A 10,213-nucleotide genomic window follows, 5' to 3' on the forward strand; every position below is an offset into this window, starting at 1 on the left:
ATGATTTCTTTTCAGCCAAAGGCAAACAGCCCAGCAGGAACAGGCATCTCTGAATGTCCCCTTAAACAAATTTCTCATATTTCTACTAGGTGATGATGAATGATATCACTCTCCTGAGGCTAACACAGAGAGATAAAGAACAGATGTTGCTTGAATGCCACCAAAGCCCAGGCCCATTCATTGCAATGTTTTGTTCTGCAATGGTAAGATCCAAGTTACCCGGGAAGGAATTTTCTGTAGTATCTGGCTGATGAATCTTGCCCATATGCTCAGGGTTTAGCTGATCGCCATATTTGGGGTCGGGAAGGAATTTTCCTCCAGGGCAGATTGGAAGGCCCTGGAGGTTTTTCGCCTTCCTCTGTAGCATGGGGCACGGGTCACTTGCTGGAGGATTCTCTGCTCCTTGAGGTCTTCAAACTACAATTTGGGGACTTCAATAGCACAGATATAGATGTGAGGTCTTTTTTAGGAGTGGTGGGTGAAATTCTGTGGCCTGCATTGTGCAGGAGGTCAGACTAGATGATCATAATGGTCCCTTCTGGCCTAAATATCTATGAATCTATGAATCTATGATTCCAAACTACTTGCTACTGGCTTGGCATGGTAAAATGTCCTACCATGGAGGACGGAATAAGGCTGCCCTCCCCAGAAACCTTCTGCAAAGGCTTTTAGAGTACCTCCAGGAGAGCTTCATGGAGATCTCCCTGGAGGATTTCTGCTTCATCCCCAGACATGTTAACAGACTTTTCCAGCAGCTATACTGGCCGCAAATGCATCCCAAGTCTTCAGGGCAAATTAATCATTAAACACACTTGCTTTTAAACCCTGTATTATATTTACAAAGGTACACTCACCAGAGATGCCTTCTCCAGCTTCATGGTCTGGGAGCCCACCTTGGGAGGGTATTGGCTCCAGGGTGGTGAACAGTTCCTGGCTGCCGGGGAGAAGGGATTCTCGGCTTGCCTGCCGTGCGCTATCCTCAACCTCCTCCTCATTATCATCCATAAAATCCTCATCCCTGTTGCATGAGACTCCCCCTTTACAGGTGTCCATGGACAGTGGTGGGGTAGTGGTAGGGTCCCCCCCTAGAATTGCATGCAGCTCATCATGGAAGTAGCAGGTATCGGGCTCTCACCTGGAGCAACCATTTGCCTCCTTTGTTTTTTGGTAGGCTTGCCTGAGCTCCTTAATTTTCATTTGGCATTGTTGTAGCCTCTGTCCATCATGCCCTTGGAGATTTTGGCATATATATTGGCATTTCATCTTTTGGAACGGAGTTCTGCCTGCATGGATTCATCTCCCCATACAGCGATCAGATCCAGTACCTCTCGTTCGGTCCATGCTGGACCTCTTTTGCAATTCTGGGACTCCATGGTCACCTGTGCTGATGAGCTCTGCGTGGTCATCTGTGATGATCAGCTCACCATGCTGGCCAAACAGGAAATGAAATTCAAAAGTTCCTGGGGCTTTTCCTGTCTACCTGGCCAGTGCATCTGAGTTGAGAATGCTGCCCAGAGCAGTCACAATGGAGCACTCTGGGATAGCTCCCAGAGGCCAATACCGTCAAATTGCATCCACACTACACCAAATTCGACCCAGCAAGGTCGATTTTAGTGCTAAACCCCTCACTGGGGAGGAGTAAGAAATCAATTTTAAGAGCCCTTTAAACTGGCTTGATTGTGCGGGTGGGTGCAGGGTTAAATCGACCTAACACTGTTAAATTTGACCTAAACTCATAGTGTAGACCAGGGCTAAGAGGCAATACTTCCCCTCTCACAAGCACAGTATCTGAGTGTAGCAAAAGCCTCTTAATAAAGGAGGGAAACAATATGGCATTATGTGGGGAAACACCACAAACAGGATTCATAACACAAACCATGAGCAAAAGACCCATCCCCAAGTAAGCTTGGCAGTGTCCTTTTCCCCTTAGGGTCTTAAGTCCAGCAACCCAACAGTCCCTCCCCCCCCCCCCCACACACAGTTTCTGTCCTTGGTCAGTGCAACCCCCAGAGTTCAGAAGTTCATCTGCAGAGTTTACCTCTGTCAGGGTTCCTTCACTCTGAATTCTGAGCTTATTCTTTCCAGCTTAGGTTAAAAACTTCCCCAAGGTACAAACTTTGCCTTGTCCTTGAACCGTATGCTGACACCACCAAGCGTTTTAAACGAAGAACAGGGAAAGAGACCACTTGGAGACATCGTCCCCCAAAATATCCCCCCAAGCCCTACACCCCCTTTCCTGGGGAGGGTTGAGAATAATATCCTAACCAACTGGTCAAAGACCCAAACCCCTGGGTCTTGGAACAATGGAAAAATCAGTCAGGTTCTTAAAAGAAGGATTTTATTTAAAAAAAGAAAGGTAAAAATCATCTCTGTAAAATCAGGAGAGAAAATACTTTACAGGGTATTCAGATTCAAAACACAGAGGATCCCCTTCTGGGCAAAACCTTAAAGTTACAGAAAACAGGAATAAACCTCCTTCTTAACACAGGGAAAATTCACATAAAACAAAAGACAAACTAATCCGCCTTGCCTGGTTTACCTATACTGGTTGCAATATTGGAGACTTGGATTAGGATGGGTTGGAGAAGATGGATTTCTGTCTGACCTCTCTCAGTCCCAAGAGAGAACAACCACGTAAACAAAGAGCACAAACAAAAGCCTTCCCTCCCCCGCCAAGATTTGAAAGTATCTTGTCCCCTTATTGGTCCTTTGGGTCAGCTGCCAGCCAGGTTAGCTGAGCTTCTTAACCCTTTCCAGGTAACAGGACGTTGCCTCTGGCCAGGAGGGATTTTATACCACTGTATACAGAAAGGTGGTTACCCTTCCCTTCATATTTATGACAACCTCCGAGCCTGGGTAGAAGGGGGGGAAAGGAGATATAGGGGCATCTTACATGCTCCACTGCTCAGGTCAACAGCCAATTGCCATGCCATACCTCTCTGTGGGGTTCTGCTGCAATCTTTGCCCCCAGCCACTCATCAATACATCTTCAGACCCCTCCCAACACAGCTCTCAGTGATTTCACTGTTAGCATGGGAACCACTAGTCTAAGTCTAATACTTAGCACTAGGAATCAATTATGCCAGCTCTACAGCATATAACAAGACTCCTAATAGAGTCAAAATTAGCTCTATTATTATACCATAGAATAGACGAAGTTATCATATCAACATGGCATTTACAGCCCACACTGCCTAGTCCTAATCCCACCCTCTCTTAAGTCACAGGTCTTTGGAACCCATGTCTCTTGCCTAGCGAGTGCTACTTAGTTGAGGGCAAGTCCCTCTGTCATAAAATACCAAGTACAGTTCTACTGTCCTTGATTCACATAACCAGGATAGCAAAGCTTTATTACTCCTGCCCCAATAACAAAGAGACTGGGGATCCCACAGCAGTCAACGTGACCATTTGGGCAAGCAGTCCCATCATGCTAGGCAGGGTGGGTGTGCCCAAGCAAACGAGATCAGCCCCTGATGTCCTTTTCCACAGCTCACCACCAGATGTCAGGGTAGAGCTCATTCTGACTCTTACAGTTAGTTAAATTTCAGTAAAATGATTGACTGAGGTATAGCTGAGAATATTACGATATAAACTGGGGTCAAACAGGAAGTGGGGGGAAAGGAAATTGGAATCATGTTTGTTACGGGGGGGACATGGGAACAGGGACACAGACAAGGCTCTGTGGCATCGGAGCCGGGAAGGGGGACGCGGGGTAAATGCTCTGCGGAGTCAGAGCCAGGAAGGGGGATGCAGGGTAAACACTCTGTAGTGTCGGAGCTGGGAAAGGGGACACGGGGTGAATGCTCTGCGGAGTCAGAGCCGGGAAGGGGGATGCAGGGTAAACACTCTGCAGCATCGGAGCCGGGAAGGACTGTGACGAAGTGGGACTGTTCTTAATGTTTCCTCTGAATAGTGGGGGGGTGCCTCAGTTTCCCCTGTGCAGTTCTTAAGTATCTAGGTGGTGGGGTAAGGGTGTATGGTCATTGCAGAGCCCTAGAGGGCAGGTGTGTGCAGGGGTCTGGACACAGAGAATGGCCGACACCCTGTTTCCTGGCAACGGATGGCCTGGGCCCTTCCCCCCTGCAAGATGAGAGCTAAAGGGTTGGAGAACAAAGGAGTCAGGTGACCTCCTGGCCCGGGAAAGGGACAAAATCCAAGGGGAGGAGGGGCTGGAGAGAGTTTCAGTTTGGGGCTGGCTGGAGACATGGAGTGAAGGGCAGACGTGGTTGTCTGGCTCACTGCCCCCCAAAATGGACCCAGCTGAGGGGTCCGGTTTCTCTGCACCTATAAGCTCTGGTTTAGACCATGTTCCTGTCGTCTAATAAAAACCTCTGTGTTACTGGCTGGCTGAGAGTCACGTCTGACTGCGAAGTTGGGGGGCAGGATCCTCTGGCTTCCCCAGGAGCCCCGCCTGAGCAGACTCGCTATGGGAAGTGCACGGAGGGGCAGAGAGGATGCTGAATGCTCCGAGGTCAGACCCAGGAAGGTGGAAGCTGTGTGAGCCATGTGTCCTGCAGACAGTCTGCTCACAGAAAGGAGACTTCCCCAGAGTCCTGACTGGCTTCATGGGGAGCAGTTCCAGAGCATCGCCCGGGGACTCCATGACAGGGATGCGGGGTAAATGCTCTGCAGTGTCAGAGCCAGGAAGGGGGATGCGGGGTAAATGCTCTGCAGCGTTGGAGATGGGAAGGGGGACGCAGGGTAAACACTCTGCAGCATCAGAGCCGGGAAGGGGGATGCAGGGTAAATGCCTGCAGCGTCAGAGCCGGGAAGGGGTAAATGCTCTGTGGCCTCGGACCTGGGAAGGAAACTCTGGGGAATAGACTCTATCCACGTATAGAGATAAGTCTGACTGGTGTGAAGGGCTTCGGAATATGCTTGCTTGGAAACTAACCCCAAGAAACATCGCATTGTCTGCGCTTCTGATTTCTGGTCTTTTGCTGCTTGCTGTCTGCGTGACAAGAACCAGGGAAGTGGGAGGGTGAAGAGAAAGCCCTCGAACACTTAGCAATTCGATATTGCCTACCCCAAACATTCAAAAAACATGAGATTATGTAAAAATAATAGATCTGGGGTTTTTCTTTGCCTTCTGCTTTTTGAGCCGTTAGGGTGCACTGGGGTCACATTCTGAATCTTTCTCCACAACCGCAAGGGCTAGAAACTTACTTTTCCTTTAAGAATGAAGGCTGAAATCATCACAGATCCACTTGACTCCAGGAGCTGGGGCTTTAAGGAAAACACTAATTTGCATGAGACACATGACAACATCATGAGAGTTGACAACACGGCTTGTATGAGGCCGAGTTGGGACTCTTGTTTCCCAGGTCAAGGTAGACCAGTGGTTCTCAACATGTGGTCTGCAGAGGCCTGGTGGTTGACAAACTATGTCAAAGGGGGCCCACAGAAGCCTCAGACTAAAAAGTGACTGACCAGAATTTCGCTGTATATACAGACAAAGGGCCCACAAATGAAGAAAGGTTGAGAACCACTGATATAGCCCAGCAGTTCTCAACCAGAAGTATGTGTACCCCTGAGGATTCGCAGGGGTCTTCCAGCAGGGGGTAGATCAACTCATCTAGATATTTGCCTAGTTTTCAGGGTACATAAAAACCACGAGTGAGGTCAGTACAAACTACAATTTCATACAATGATTTCTTTGTACTGCTCTTTATACAGAAATCCCCAGCTCCATCCACCCCAGCAGGAGATACTCAGACAGAGACAGTGACTGCAAACACAACTCCTAGCAGTGAGTATTTTCCCCATGACCAGCCAGCCTGGGGCTGGGCTAGCAGGGGGCTGCAGGTGAGGATTGAGGGGCACTGGCAGAGCTGTGGGGTGGGGGGGCAGGCTTGGCTAGCAGGGAGCTGAGGGTCAGAAGTGAGGGGCACCAGCAGAGCTGTCGGGGAACCCAGGGCTGGGCTAGCAGGGGCTGCAGGTCTGGAATGAGGGGCACCATCTGAGGAGAGTGGGAGGGTGGGCACAGGGCTGGTATTGAGGGGATTGCAGGTCAGATTGAGGGAACTTTGGTGCATTGTTTTCTTTTCAGCTTTATTCGTGGACCCCTTACTGGGCACAGAGTTATGCATCAGGATAACTATTGATACTTCCTCACCTCTTTATCTCCATACAGGGCAGCCCTTCATCCTTACGGGGTGAGACGGAGGAGATGTGCTGAAGGTAGATATACCAACAATGGTAATTAGGATCCTGTGTGAGGCAGGATCCTCCCGGGGCAGGACCCTGGGCTTTCCCCTCCTCTCCCTCCCTCCCTCAAGACAACGCCACCCCCTGGAGATAGCGCTGCAGGGCACATCTAGGAAACATCACTGCAGGCACCTCCCAGATCTCCCCATTCCTGTCCCAGGTGCCTGGTTGCTGTTGCAACTGTGGGGTCTTCAAGCATGAAAGATTCATAAAAGATCAGATGAGCTAATATCAAATGTCCCTAGCTCCGTTGGTATCATTGGGCCAGCCTCCAGCTGGTGTGAATGGGCCACAGCTCCATTGGTATCAATAGGCCAGATCCCAGCTGGTGTATATCGGCCGTAGCTCCACTGGGGTGAATGAAGAGAGGTCATTGTTGCCCTGAGGGATTCTCTCCTGGTGTCACTGAAAAGTTTTTCCCTTGATAGACACAAAGAAGTTCCCTGATGTCTCCTAGTCCAACCCCATGTGCACATGATCTTCTCAAATTGCCTTGATCCTTTTGCCAACTGCTCCCCTCCCTTCCCTCCGCTTTGTCCCCACCCCAGGGCTCCAGGCCAGTCACTGGATCACTGGTCCCTTGGAAGGACTCCCCAGGCACAGACATCTTCTGCAATGACAATGACAATGGAGACATCATCTGCTCCGACCTGGGCTGCTACCTGCGGAAGGAGTTCCTCGAGAACAGGCACAACATCAAGATCCAGAGACTGCACCTTGCATGCCAGAGTGGGGATCACTACATGGGTTGTGTGGGGGACCCTAATATCTACATTCTCAAAGGCGGCTCCTACCTGGTGGTGAAGGACCTGAGCGTAGATGAGAAACCCCAGGTCTTCGACTTGCATCCCAGGTGCTGCGACGGGGACCACTATGGGAGGACTGGTTTTCCAAAACCAGGGTGAAATGCAGTGGGTGACTGATTTGGGAACAGCTGAAGGTGAAAGAAACATCGTCCTGCACCCCGAATGCACAAAGGGGCTCTACTACTTTGGGATCGGTAACCTCCTAACCCTGATCAAGGTGGACGAGAAGTGGAGGGCTCAGTTCTACTTGTACAATGAGATGAGATCTGCCAGCCTGAATTCCTTCTACTCCATCCACCCTGACGTGCTGAACTTCTTCCCCAGGAGGGTGACCCTCACCAAGGGCATCTCCTCTGCTGGCTGGGAGTGCATCAAGATCCTGCAGAGCAACTCCGACACCCCCATCACCTGGTCTGACAAGATCACCCACAAGGTGGGCTTCACCACGCAGTACATGTCCAGCATCAAGCACAAATGGAGCATCTCCGTTGAGTTCTCCTGCGGGGCTGGGGAGCTCACCAAGCTCATCGCCCAGTTCCAGTTCTCCCTCAAGTTCAAGCATGGTGGGAGAAATGTCCACACATGGCAGGAGGACTGCACTGAAGCCCGAGGAGAAGAGGCGTCAGTCCAGGTGAACCTGGAGCGCAAGCAGAACATCTACATCTGGCAGTACCGCCTCGGCATAGGCCAGGAGCCAGTCTTGTTCTGCAGGAACACCCAGTTCACCAAAGGAAAGAACCCACCCGACAACATCCCTCTGTCTCTGGCTGCTTGAGCATCTGTGGGGATGGAGGATGCTGGCACCATGAAGATATTCTGGATGCGTGCATGTGAGCTTCTTTGCCCTGGTACTGCCCCTTCAGATCTTTCCCCGAGCTGCCCAAAATTTCTCCCAGAATCCCTGCCGTTCCTCCTCCTGTTTTTCCTCGTGTTCCGAGCTTTACCCAAATCTTCTTTGCAATGTAGACAGTTTCTTTAAATGTCTTTTCCTTCCTATTATTATTATTACAGCTGGCCTGCAAATGGGGTTTGATTTTCCTGTGAAAAATTTGGATTCTCTCTTGGAAAACCAAAACAACAACAAAATTGACTAAAAGCTGCTGAAACCTCAGAAAATTGGACAGAAAAGAGCTGAAACGTGAAAAATTTGGCAAAAACATGCCCAAACTGAAAAATTATTGGCAAAAAGCTGCCAAAAAAACCAAAAATATATTTGCTGAAAACTGAAAAATGTTTTATTTGTAGCCAAGCATTTTCATTTTCTGACCAAAAAAATGACCCTGTTTTCAAGGAAAGCACTTGCTGGGAATATTTTCCTTTTGCAAAACAATGCAATTTTCCCTCAAAACTAATATCTCAACCAGCTTTAATGATGAGGACACATGGCCAGCCCAAACTTCTCCCCCTGCCACATCTCCATTCTCATTCATCCACCTCCTTCACAGCCTTTCCCAAACCTTCTTCCAAGTATCGTCTGTAATGTCAGTGATTGAATGGCATGTTCTCTCTCCAATTGTTATTGTTACTCAGAGCGTAGAATTGCTTTGAGCTCCCTCAGAGTCAAGAGTTCAGTGGAAACCAGCATAATCCCTGCAGTGTTGTAAGTGAGAACGGGGGTCAATACCACGGATTTGCCCTGGTGCCAGAGTAGATTTGAAACCTGAAATATAGCAAACTGCATTTGCCTTCCATGTCTGAATGAAATTTAATTAGGATTACCCTGTATTATTGAGTCCAGGGAGCGTTAGCTTTCTCATTTTAATGCTTAATTCTTCTCAGATCTATTTTCACCCTGGAAAGTACTTCTAAAGTCAACAAGGGTTATAATCATCAGCTTTAAAGACCAAAGCTTAGATACACCAAATGTCCTAGGGTTGTACTGAACCCAAAATGCACACGCAGTCTGGCACTCCATGGCCAGACCAGTGTTGGGGCCCAAGACTTATACTATAGACCAAACACTTAGTCAGCTTAATGATGTCGTTATACTAAAGCACGTTATGTAGTGTCAACCAAGCCTTTTTCATAATCATCCGTTCTTCAGTCTCTCCAATATATTTGTCAGACTTTAAGACTTGAAGCACTTGGTCTGAAGGCGTCCTACTAACTTGGTCCCGGGCTTTCTAGTGTGGGGTTTGAAAGGGACAAGTATAAACTAACAAAAGCAGTTGTTTAAAGTTATTGTGGGAGGTTTTCTGAGGCCATTGACTTGGGCTGAGGAAGGAGAAACATGCTAATGGCATTGCGTAGTTAAAATTCAAGACATATTTCCTCAAGGATGTGCTATGAAAAGAGCAGACACAGCAGGGCAACTTTCAGACACTGATATGAAAGAGACAGCAAGTGATACAGCCTCCGAAAGGAAGTCTCGCCGCTTCTTCCCAGCCTGGTAAGCCTGGCCCAGGAGAATGCGGGACACATGGTCTGTCCAAATGTCTGGCAGGGCTTCATTGGTGAGTTCAGCAAAGCTCTGAGGTCCACCAAGACGACCCCAGTTTATACACCCGGTGTTGGGGTTCACTGGAGGACAATCTTCTTCTTTTCTACTGGACACTTGCTGCAGCTCTCAGATTTCTGGTCTGTTACTTTCTCTGCTGCTTCCATCGAGATGGCACAGCCATGTTTTCTCTCATTCTTTGCTTATCTGAGGCTCTTGGTTTTCTTCTTTTTAACACTGCATTCCTGAATTAAAACAGCCAATTAATTGGGTCCCCCCCTTTTAAAGCAATTTCTTTGAATGTTTCAAAGTCACACATACGTCGGGTTCGTCTGCTTTTCAATATTCATTTTCCTTCCCGTGCCAGACAATCCCTATCAATTCCAGGAGGCACCAATCAGTCTGAAAGAAAACAGACAAAATCTTGTATAGTTCTTCTAAACATAGCAGACACGGGGCCAGCTTTTAAAAGGTGTTTAGGTGCCTGTAGGAGTAGGGTGGTGCCTAGTGGAGATTTAATGGGTGTCTGCAGGAGCGAGAGATTCTTGGGTTGAGTCTTGCATTGACCTCCTGGAAATCGATAGGATCAAATCAGTCCCTTAAAATCCATGCTTACCACTTCTCAGTGCCCTCCTCCCAGCTTGCAAACCCAGCTCATCTGCTTCCCGTTCTCCTGCTTCTCTCCAAATCTAGTTAGCAATGCAGCTGATTTCATTTCATCTTCTTCTTCATCTGTCTTTTCTCATTATAATCTGCAGCCTGA

Source organism: Caretta caretta, chromosome 13, assembly GCF_965140235.1.
Source record: "Caretta caretta isolate rCarCar2 chromosome 13, rCarCar1.hap1, whole genome shotgun sequence".
Lineage (NCBI taxonomy): Eukaryota > Metazoa > Chordata > Testudines > Cheloniidae > Caretta > Caretta caretta.